We start from the raw sequence: 12,961 nt of genomic DNA, 5'->3' as shown, positions 1-12,961 counted from the left end.
AGGGACCGCACACTCCACAGGACTCGTTTTTGCTTATTTATTGTTTGCACAACGCGTTTCGCTGTCGCTTCCTCAGGTGCTATGCAGCAGGTGTCATCAATGATCATCATTATGTATAGCATGCTCCACCCCACATCGTAATACATCAAGCCCATTGGCTACTCAATTATCACATTTAATTTGATGATTTTGCAGGATGTAATGCATACAACTCTTAGTATAAAAATGATGCATAGAGACCACATATATACATACTCATTTTTGAAAATTATATAATACAAAATGAGAGAAGTGACAAATCTTAACATATCAAGCCCATTGGCTACTCAATTATCACATTAAATTTTATCATTTTGTAGGATACATATCACTTTTATGTATAGAAATGCCTAGATACCACATACATACACAGACTCATTTTTGAAAATTATATATAATAAAGCAATATGAGAGAAGTGACAAATACCTAGGTCATTAGACCTGATAAATAGTTTAAAACAGACTTAAAACCACACCCATATAGGTTACACAGAACGGATAGTGGTTACAAAAATGGATTCAGCTCGAGGGATTCATTTAGACCATGGGGTTCCACAGAATTCAAAGTAAAAATCCAGTACGCTTCCCTTTGTAAGAGAAGCTTTACTATATTACCGCCCCTCGGTGGTAGGGTGACTCTTTCGATTCCAATGAACCTTAGAGAGGCTGTGGAACCATGATCTCTCTCCTTATAGTGTCTCGCAATGGCATAATCCATATTGTTGTTCCTAATGGCTGCCTTGTGTTCTGCTATTCGCACCTTCAAATTTCGTTTTGTTTGTCCAACATAGACCTTACCACAAGGGCATTTCAGCATGTATATCACATGAGTGGTGTTGCAATTAATAAGGTCCCTTATTTTATATTCCTGCCCAGACTGTGGGTGGTAGAAAACTTTTGTTTTCATAGTGTTTGAACAATGGGTACATCGACCACATGGATGGTTACCACACAGCTCTGTTAGCCAGTTAGAGTGACTTACTACAGGGGATTTATACATAGAATTGACTACAGCGTCCCTTATGTTTTTTCCCCTTTTAAAACAAAATCTTGGTGGTAATGAAGAAATGTTTTTTAAAAGAGGGTCACATTTGAGTATGTTCCAGTGTTTGTCAATAATGTTTTTAATAACTTGAGATGAAGTACTATATTCTGAAACGAATGTGACTCTGTTACCAGGGGTGTCGCTTTTGTCAGATTCCAAAATAGTTTCCCTCTGTACATGTTTTGTCTTATTTCTGGCTGTGTGCACCACTGATGCCTTGTATCCCCTCTCTTCAAATCTGTTACTCATTTCATCTGCCTTCCTTTCTAGGTCTGTGGGATCACTACAGATACGTTTAAGGCGCAGGAATTGTCCGTATGGGATATTCTCTACCATACGTCTCGGGTGATGACTCTGTGCATGTAAAATAGTATTACGGTCTGTTGGTTTACGGAAGATAGTAGTGTTCAGGTTTCCCTCATCGTCAGCTGATATCCGTAAGTCTAGGAAATCAATATGTTCTCTGCTGTGTACCATCGTGAATTTTAAAGTGTGATGTGTACCATTGATATACTCCCTGAACTGGAATAACTCATCTTCCGAGCCAACAAACACCATGAGAATGTCATCTATGTACCTTTTCCAAAAAATTACATTTTTCAAGAGGGGCGAGGCATCTTGGTTGTGGATAAACTGGGATTCCCAGTGGCCCATAAATAGGTTGGCGTAATTAGGTGCAAATGCAGAACCCATGGCAGTACCCTGGATTTGAATGTACCATTTATCATCAAGCATGAAGTAATTAGATTTCAAAATAAAATTCGTCAAGCTGAGTAAAAAATCAGAGGAGACTTCATCATTTGTACCCAGAAAAAATGACATAGCCGCCAGGCCGTCCTCATGTGGAATATTAGTATAAAGACTTTCTACATCAAAGGATACTAGATATGCATTCTGTGGGATGGAAGTCTTTAACGACTTCAACACATCCCTAGTATCTGCAAGGTATGAAGGTAATGTCTTTACAATATCTTTGATAAAATAGTCTACAAATTGACTTAGAGGTTCTGATAAAGAATTGTTTCCTGAGACTATGGGGCGTCCTGGCGGGTTTGTCAGTTTTTTATGAATTTTAGGTAATAGATAAAAAACAGGTGTGACAGGGAATTCAACTTTTAGGAACTCGTATTGTTTTTTTGTGATGTTCTTACTTTTAAGTGCATCATCTAGTATTTTATCTCTGTCTGTCATTAACTGTTCAACAGGGTTGTGAAGAAGAGACTTATAAAATGCAGTATTGCTAAGTTGCCGTGTGGCTTCATACATGTAATCATTGACATTCTGTATTACAATAGAGCCACCCTTATCTGCCGGCTTGATAATAATTTTGTCATTTTTTCTCAATTCGTTTAGAGCTCTTCTTTCAACCTCAGTTACATTTTGATGCTTGATTGTCTTGTCTGATGATTTCACAAATGTCTGGATGTCTCGCTCAACTAGTTTACTGAAAGTGACCAAGGTAGGATTCAGAGTACTAGTGGGACAATAAGTTGATGATTTCTTCAATTTATTCATAGGATTAGTAGATATAGTCTGATCAGTATTTCTAAAAAGGTGTTTAAGGTGTAACAGTCTGAAAAATTTGTAGCAGTCCACTTTTAATTTAAAGACATTCACCTTATTTGTTGGAACAAATGATAGACCTTTACCTAATACCGATTGTTGGGCTGGTGTGAGGGGACAGTCCGAGATGTTGATCACGGCCTGTTGCTCCTGCTCCTGGTGACGACAGATGGCGGGTTGATGTCTTTTCTTCCCCCGCCTCGTCCTCTTCCCCTGGTCCCTCTTCGTTGGTTGTTGTGTCGTGAGTCGTACCGTGGACGTGCGTCTAAAAAACGCGCATCCTGGGAATGGGTCGAGTCACTTGACAGGGCAGGATCAGACTCCTCGGTTGTGTAGTTTCCTCGGTTCCCGTCGTTGCGTTGGTATCGCTCCCTCTGGCGTGAGGCTGCTGGACGTCGTTCTTTCCACGCCGAGTCACTTGTCAGGGCAGGATCTGACTCCTCGGTTGTGTAGTTTCCTCGGTTCCCGTCGTTGCGTTGGAATCGCTCCCTCTGGCGTGAGGCCGCTGGACGTCGTTCTTTCCACGCCGGTTGTTGCCACTTGTAGACGGTCCCTCTCTTGAAGTCCTCAGCATGTCGTTCGAATTTGTTCCTTTTAAGAGTTTTAAGTTCACTCTCAAACTTCTGGAGGTCATCTTTCATCTTGCGTTCCAGGTTTGTGAATTCATCAGAGCTCAGTTTCACAACCAGCTCGTCTTTAATACGTTGAGCCTCTCGTTTGGCTTTGTCAGCTTCATTTGCGGTTTGTTCAATAGTAAGCAATATCAAGTCCATGGAGCATTTATTCAGTACTTGCTCCCATTTTTTTATAAAGTCGGGGTCCTCTCTTCCAAAAGCAGGTTGCTTGTGGATTCTCAGGCCGCGTGGAATCTGCTTGGCTTTCCAATATTCAGAGAGTGCAATCGAATGCCACTTTGATCGACACTCTTTAATGTATGAGTCCTCTAAAGCAGTCTTTAACTCACTTACGGCCGAGTAGTCCATGTGTCTGTCTTCACCATCAAATAGAGACTGCTGTGACAAGATCTTTTGAGCCTCTGTGTCACTAATCGACAGGCATTGAGCCTGAGATAGTTCTCCGTCAAACATCATGGACCCTTTAGAGTGCGACGAGACGATGTGGTATCTTGCTGGGGATCCACGCGAACAATTAAACTAGATAGGACTCGTGCACATCTGGTTGGACCCCGACTGGAGGTGCAGGTCAGCGCAAGAGAGATAAATAAACTAAAAGGAGAAAACCTTCAAAGGAAAGAAGGGACCGCACACTCCACAGGACTCGTTTTTGCTTATTTATTGTTTGCACAACGCGTTTCGCTGTCGCTTCCTCAGGTGCTATATATAAATATAAATAAATATATATATATATATACACAAGGAGCTTTTTAAATATACACTATAAAACTAATTTCCTATTTGAATCGTATTGTGAGTACTTGGAAATAGTTGGCATGTAGGTTATATTTAATTTTAAGCTAATTGTGGCACGGTATTTTATTAAGAAATCCAATACACATGCAATACCTTACACATGGACATATGAATAATCAATAGTCAACACTACAGTACTAGTCAATATAACTCAAACATATCATTTGAAATCATCGATAAACCAACATTGTTTATGACGGAGAAGGACTTGATGTGATTTTTCAAATAAGTATAGTTTTCAGCCACATTGACTTGCACTAGTAGCAGTACCCCCCCCCCACCTTGATCAAGACGGGATTCATAAAAGCCAAATCCTTCAAGTCATCCCAATCCACTTCAGACATTGTTAAAGGTGCACTATGTCGATTTGGAAGAGAGATTTGAAAATCTCATAAGCAAGGTGAAAAAAAGTGTTTCACTGTTGTTGACATTTTGTTTACAAACATATTTAGTATTCAAAGAAGTATTAAGCTTGTTTGTTTTACAAATCTGTTCTTGTAAACCAAATGCAAACTTAATATTTTCTCCCCAAAACGACAAAGTGCATCTCTAAGATGAAAGGTAAACTTACCATCAGCGACGCATCCGGTAAATAGAATGAAAAAGTAAAGAAACATCTCTGCACCGTGACCCTTGTGTTGTGAAGCCAGAGTGAACTGCAGTCACGCTTTCATGAATAAGGAAGTCTGACAAATACTGAAAGTGACCATATTTTGATTTCCAAAAAAGAGGACATGCTGGGAGGCTCTGTCATAATGAAACACACCAGTTAGCCTGATATCACATAATTAGGCCTCATCTATCAAAAAAATATATATAGCAAGATCATATCGTTTTAGTGCAATACCAGTGACTCAGAGGAACCTTTATTATGCAGTATATATGAGGAGATTTTTTAACTATAAAACTAATTTCCAAATCGAATCGAATTGTGTGTACTTGGAAATAGTTGGCACGTAGCCATTTAAAAACAGTGGAGATTATACTGCAAAGCAAGCTCGATGGGGTGTAACAACCTCCACTCCAGGCAGTTCTCAAGCGGGTGAGAGTGAGTCCTCAATGACATTTATTTAAATTAAATGACCTCTCAGGGAGAAAAAACTGGACATAAGTAAAGCAAGTGCATCTACCCATGTTTCAGGATGCAGGGGAGCCTCGGTATACAGTAATAGTTATATCTTCTTAAAAGCTGGAGAGGCAATATTTGCTCTGAACATGTGTGGTATCCTCTCTTTCAAAATCAGGTCTTCTTTGCTAATCTCTGTTCAGATGGTGATAAACCGTGTTGGGGTAGACCTTTAATTTCTTACCCTACATTTGATTTTTCATATATCCTTGTGACAGTAGAATTAAACTCAACTTTACTTAACTTTAATAGTTGTTATCATTGATATGTCTAATAAAAGTTGATGTATGTTAAGTTCTATGGGTTAGCTTTTTGTGATACAAGAGTGGCAGGTGCTCAGTAGATTGTTGTAACACAACACAGTGTAACAACTGTACTCGTAGTGAAATACCAAAGGCAGAGGCTGTACCAGCTCAGCCAACTCTGAAATTTTTTCAAAAGTCACAGTAAATTATACAATTACAATACAGTAGTTGTAATTGTATTTATTTGTATGATTACAAATCAAACAGGCATGACAGTGGGACCTTCAGTATAGAACAGGGGTGGGCAATTCATTTTTACAAGGGGCCAAAGAAAACTGAACTGTGTTGGAGGGCCGAACCAATGATAACTTGAACTTAATTCTGCTCAATATTCATTATCTCCCATTGTAAAAAGTAGTAAATTATATATTTTGATTAGCTGCTACTGGTAATCAGAAGAATAAACATAGAAAAGTAATAAACAGTAAAAATTAAAACAATCATTACATCAGTGTTCCATTTTATTTTCAACTTGTTAATCTTCACAAACACTGAAGAGATGTTTTGCAGTATGTTAAAAGGCATGCAATTGATCAAATTTATACAAAAAGCAATACATGCTTTAGATTCTTTCCAGTTATTTTTACTTGTATGAGTAATAGGAGGGATATGAGGACTGTGTATGTGTAACTATAGGAGGGATTATATATTTTGATGAGCTGCTAGTACTGGTAATCAGAAGAATAAACATATAGAAATATAGAAGTAATAAACAGCAAAAACTAAAACAATCATCAAGAATCAAGGTTTATTTGTCACATGCATACCAGGGCATAGTGAAATGCAGGTGGTCATGCGCGCATTGATTGTGCAAAAGACAAAAATAAAATAGAATAAAATAGGCATAGAAAAAATTAAATAGATAAGACACAAGATATGCATGGTAAAAACAAGACATGCTAGGTTCCTGAGAAACTGGTTCTTATATACACTATTTACAATGTTAACTCTTAATGTATCTAAAGTTTAAACTATACAGTACCTCCTTCTTTTAAAGTGTTTCTAAAGATTACATTTTTTAAAGTGACATTTTGTTTAAAGTGGTTGTTTTAGCGGTTGCCGCATGAGTGGTGTGTGTGTGCTCATGTGTATTTGTGAGTGGAGAGTTCAGTGTTCAGTGTTCTGATGGCCTGGGGGAAGAAGCTGAGCCGGAGTCTCTCTGTTCTTGCAGCGTGTGACCGTAGGCACTTGCCTGACCGCAGCAGCTTAAACAGGCTGTTATTGGGGTGGTGAGGGTCTTTCATAATTCTGCAGGCTCTGGATTTGCACCTCCTGTTATATAAGTCCTGCAGGGGTGGTAGTGCAATACCCGTAGTACGCTCAGCTGAGCGCACCACTCTCTGGAGTGCCTTCCTGTCCTGTGCCGTGCTGTTTCCAAACCAGGCAGTGATGTTTCCAGTCAGAATGCTCTCTACAGCCCCGGAGTAGAAGGAGTGGAGTATCTTCCCCGATACTCTGAACTTCCTTAGCTGTCTCAGGTGATAGAGGCGCTGTTTTGCCTTTTTCACCACAGAATCTATGTGTGTAGTTAGTAGACCATGTCAGGTCCTCTGTTTTGATTGATTGATTGAAAACTTTATTAACAGATTGCAGAATGGGTACAGTACAGTACAGCTCAATACATACAATTGTTAAGGGGATGCAGACCAGAGAAAGACTTTAGTCTTGTTTACATCAGGGTCCCCCATTTTCAATTCATCATCATGTCCATGTGATGTGGACTCCCAGGTACTTGAAACTGCTCACCCTGTCCACGATAGCCCCGTTTATCCACAGCGGCGTGTGTGTCCCCTGCTGTATTCTCCTAAAATCCACGATCAGCTCTTTGGTTTTACCAATGTTCAGGAGTAGGCTGTTATCCCGGCACCAGCGTGCCAGTTCATCAACCTCCTCCCGATAGGCCTTCTCGTCAGAGATCAGCCCCACCACCACATGTCGTCCACAAACTTCACTATGGAGTTGGCGCTGAACCTGGCCACACAGTCATGTGTGTACAGTGAATACAGCAGGGGGCTCAGAACGCAGCCCTGGGGGCACCTGATACTCAGGGTGATTTTACTGGAGGTATGACCCCCCCACCCTGACCGCCTGGGGCCTGTCACTTAGAAAGTCCAGGCGGTGTTACCAGTGAGTGAGTGAGTTACCAGTGAGTAACTAGAAGGGATATAAGGACTGTGTGTATGTGTAAGGAGGGATATGAGGACTGTGTGTATGTGTAACTATAGGAGGGATATGAGGCCTGTGTACAGTATGTGCAATGTCACAGTGTTCAGTCTCAGTTTCCTCCAAAAGTGCAACAAACTGTCTGTGATTCAATGCTCTCGCCCTGATGAAGTTAGTTACAACATCAACAACATGATACATGTTTTAACACAACACCTCCTGATGTATAATACAATGCAAACATGTCAATTACTTCCCATGGTTAATTTCTGTCACTTTGCATTCTCTTCAAAAGTCCAACATTGTCCCCCCATCAGGTTTGGACAACCATCCGTTGTCACACCAGCCAGCTTGTCCCATTTAAGTCCCAACTTGTCCAAACATGCATTTACCTCCGTGAACAAATCACTCCCGGTTGTGGTCCCTTAACTGCATGGCTGCCAGCTACTCCGTGATTTTAAAGTCTGCAGTTATCCCACGTAAGAAGATGAGCAGATAGATCCTCTGGCTCAACCGAATTTAGGGGTAAGATCCTAGCCAAAGGAAAAGAAAAAGCCCTATGCAATAATTCAGAGCTGATGTTTTGGCACTTAGTTCACACACTTTATACCTTGCTAGTTGATTAACATATATATGCAGCTATATTTGTATGTAAAAAAAAAAAACACTTTTAACTGCAAACAATATTATATAATTTTGCAACAATCACCCCTTTTCCCATGTGGTTCGCTCCATCAAAGCCTGAGTGAAATGACTGGTAAATATGTGAAATATGTGGTAAAAATGTCAAATTCCTAAGATACAGGGGATGGCTCTGGGTCACCATATCCACTGGCTCATCTTACCCCCCCCCCCCAACATTCCCCAAGTCAACCAAATCAAAGTCAGCAATAGGCTAGGTAATTTTAAAAGTATAGCCTACATTTGGTGTATGGTTTGTGTCACTCGGGCAGTTATGCCTACCGGTATATAACCCGTGTATAACCGGTATTATTGACTCATGTCTTGATGTTGCACCCTGAAATACCCCCCTGCCAGTATTCCTGCCCCAGCTTGTCCTTCAAAAGGCAGATTCCGTGATGATAAATCTTGCTCATAGACCGTGGTGTAGGCTGTTGTAATGTTCCTGCCAACACCCCTCAAAACCCCCACCTCTTATGACACCTTCCATTACAGGGTACTGGCTTCATTCCAGTTTCCACATTACCAGGTACCTCGTTTTCTACTGCAAACAGTACCCCGGTCAATGGGGGTGGGGTTTGCAGGGATGACCATAGCTGATTGGTCCTAACACAGACAGTGTGTGTCTGTGTACCGCTTCACTCATAAAACAAGGAAGTACTCTAGTATTGATGTCGAGATAGAGATTCTCTATTAAAAAAAAAAATTGAGAAAAAGAGAGCAGCGTGGCAGGGTCGAGCGAGCGGCTGTAGACGGAACAAAACAGGATTGAAATAAATAAAACATATCCCAGAATGATATATTATGGGATTACGGACTTTTTGTGTTAATTCTTGTCTTTTCAAATTTGTGGTGCACATTTATGACCCCTAGAGGAGGAACCCTATTCATTTTGGTGACCCCATGACCTTTCATCTAGCACCAACATCAGTCTAACGTTCAGACCAGGCTGCCTGATTACTTTTACCAACGGATTTCCAGTTCCGCGTTCGCGTTCTGCGATCCGATTGGCCACTGACGTTTCTGGTCGCGCCAATCGTGTGACGCCTGTTTCTATCACCGGTTAAGCTTAGGCACTCTTTCGAAGTTGGTTAAGGTTAGAGTTTGTCTTAGAGCAGGGCGATAGAACACCAGCCCTGATTCCAAACTCTAACCTTAACCAACTTCGAAAGAGTCGCCTAAGCTTAACCAGTGATAAACTAGGCGTTAGATAGTTTGCAGGTTGTTCGAGGCGGAAATGGGCGCGGCACGCGATTGGGCGCACATGTCACATGACCAGAAACGTCAGTGGCCAATCAGATCGCACCAGAAACGTCAGTGGCCAATCAGATCGCAGAACGCTAACGCGGAACTGGAACTCCGTTAGTAAAAACCTAGACGTGACCAGGCTGCAGAAACAAATGAGTGGGGGGGCATAAAATGTTCTCGGGGGGCACAATGGTTTTTCAACACAGGTTCCCTTTTATACGTTTCAGCTGGGACAGCGGCGCTGTGGCTTGCTTGGCGCTGCCCACGGTGCTGAACTAAACAGCAGAGGCAATTGAAAAATCTAATTTCTCTCCATCTTAAGAACATTCACTTATACAAAAACAGACTGAACAGATATATATAACAGACCTGCTGGGGCAGCAGACTGAGAGCAGGGGACACAAACAGGCTGGATAAGATGGTCAGGAAGGCCAGTAGCATGGTTGGGGTGGAGCTGGACTCTAGCGAGGGTGGCGGAGAGGAGGAACCTTGCTAAGCTCCAGGCCATCAGGGAAAACCCCTCCCACCCACTATACAAGTTTCAAGTTTCTTTAATAGTTGTCATACAGAAGTACAGAATACTTTCATACAAAATGCTTCTTACTGTTACGCTCCAGAGAATGTGCTAGACAAGATAGTATCAAATAACATAGTATAGCATGTAAATTAGAAGTAGAAAATGAGGTCACAGTGTTCAGTATAGACATATGTACAATGTTCGATGCAGAGTAGACGTAACTGAGTTACCATATAATATACAATACTATGCAGTGTACTAATGTACAATACTATATAGTGCAAAGCAGAAATGGGATGAGGTACAATTTAGGTACAATTTACAGTAAGGTGTACGAGTTGTAGTGCAATCCTTCATCAATAAATATAAAGTGTGGGGAGTGGGTGCTACAGTGTGTTTGTTTAAAGTGAGTGTGTGCTATAAAGTGTGGGGAGTGGGTGCTACAGTGTGTTTGTTTAAAGTGAGTGTGTGCGTGTGGATGTGTGTGCTATGTACGTTTGATGGTTGTTGTTGTGTAGTGTTCATTGTTCGTTGAGCAGCCTGATGGCCTGGGGATAGAAGCTTCTTCTGAGTCTTTCTGTGCTCGCCTTGAGACTCCGGTATCGCTTGCCTGACCGCAGCAGTTCAAAGAGGCAGTTGTTCGGTTGACTGGAGTCTTTAATGATTCTCTTAGCCTTGCCCCTGCACCGCTTGTTGTAAATGTTCTGGATGGTGAGGAGCCCCCCTCCAATCGTGCGTTCGGCTGAACGTGTCACTCTTTGTAGTCTGCTTCGGTCTTGTGCAGTGCTATTCCCAAACCAGGAGGTGATGTTGCCAGTCAGGATGCTCTCTATTGTACATGAGTAGAAGTTCTTAAGGATCTTCTGACTGACTTGGAACTTCCTTAGGCGCCTGAGGAAGTAGAGGCGTTGTCGTGCCTTCTTCACAACACTGTCAATGTGTGTGGTCCATGTCAAGTCCTCGGATATGTAGGCTCCGAGGTACTTAAAGCTGTTGACTCTCTCAACCGGTGCCCCGTCGATGCTGAGGGGGCTGTAGTCCTTGACCCCCGACCTCCTGAAGTCCACAATCATCTCCTTTGTTTTGCTGACGTTCAGGGAGAGGCTGTTTTCCTGGCACCATCCCACCAGGACCTTGACCTCTTCCAGGTAGGCCCTCTCGTCGTTGGCAGAGATCAGGCCCACCACCACTGTGTCGTCAGCAAATTTGATGATTGTGTTGCTACTCCGCTGAGCCACACAGTCGTGTGTGTACAGGGAGTAGAGGAGGGGACTCAGAACACAGCCCTGGGGGGCCCCTATGTTGAGGGTGATGGATGAGGAGGTGCAGTTGCCTGCTCTCACCACCTGGGGTCTGCTCGTCAGGAAGTCCAAGACCCACTGGCAGAGGTCATAGTTCAAGCCCAGGTCCCTGAGCTTGGCTATGAGTTTGGAGGGGACTATGGTGTTGAATGCCGAGCTGTAGTCGATGAATAGCATTCTCACATAGTTCCCCTTCCTCTTGTCCAGGTGTGATGCTGCTGTGTGCAGCACATGGGCTATGGCGTCCTCCGTGGACCTGTTGGGGCGGTATGCAAATTGCAGGGGGTCCATGTTGATGGGGAGGGAGGAGCAGATGTAGCCCTTTACTAGCTTCTCAAAGCACTTCATGGCTATGGAGGTGAGAGCTACAGGGCGGTAGTTGTTGAGGCAAGCAGGCTTGGATCTTTTGGGTACAGGGATAATAGTGGACTTCTTCAGGCAGGTGGGGATGTAGTCTGTTCTAAGGACAGGTTAAATATGTCAGTGAATACCGGGGCCAGTTGGTCGGCACAGACTTTTAGGACGCGGCCAGGGATGCCGTCCGGTCCTGCTGCCTTCCTGATATTCACTTTTTTTAAAGGTCCGCCTCACCTCATGCTCTGTTACCCTGAACACTGAGTCTCCATCAGCAGCAGACCCCCCCCCCCCCCATTGCCGTGGCTTGTGGGCTGGTGTTATTACCAGCATCAAACCTCGCATAGAAGGTATTGAGGTCATTTGCTAAGGAGATGTCACTGTTCAGTTTGAGGGAGGTGCCTTTGTAGTCTGTCATCGTTTTGAGCCCCTGCCACATAGCTCTGGAGTCAGCCTGTTCAAACTGGAGTTCAATTTTATCCCTGTAGCGCCGTTTTGCCTCCGTCACTGTCCTCCTTACGTTGTATCGCGCCACCTTGTGGTCATTCATGTTGCCTGCCACCAGGCCGTCGTTGTATGCTTTGGTGCGCGCTTTCAGAGCTTCATGGACAGATTTGTCTACCCAGGGTTTTTGATTTGGGTAAACTCTAATTGTGGTAGTGGGGATTGTTTCTTCCACCAAAGTACGAACAAAGTCCAGCACTGTCTCCGTGTAGACATTAATGTTATCTGTGTCGCGGAACACGCTCCAGTCTGTGCACTCAAACGCAGCCTGGAGCGTCTCCCCCGACTCCACATCCCATTTCTGCACCTCTCGCGAGACTACAGGAGTGCTCTTGATTCTTTGTTTATATTTTGGTGAAAGAAAGATGGCCGCGTGATCAGACTTACCAAAGCCACTAGCAGAATGAGCCTTGTAGCCACCCTTGAAATTGCGTGTAACAGTACAACAATACACAGACTTGGCTGACAGGAGGAGCATGTTCAGTGCCAGGCTCACACTACCTAAATGCAGCACTGAACAGCACAGGAAGTCCTTCATTCCGACAGCCATCAGACTACAATGCATCACTGTGCCTCACTGCATCACTGAGCACAGAGTGAGTTACCATCTTCCTGGACTCTTACTTTTTAAACAGCACTGTGCAATATTACACCTACTGTAGACTTCAGTATATTTTTACTGTAT

The sequence above is a fragment of the Notolepis coatsorum genome, assembly GCF_963971535.1.
Source record: "Notolepis coatsorum genome assembly, chromosome: 2".
Classification (NCBI taxonomy): Eukaryota; Metazoa; Chordata; class Actinopteri; order Aulopiformes; family Paralepididae; genus Notolepis; species Notolepis coatsorum.
This window is presented reverse-complemented; position numbering follows the sequence as displayed.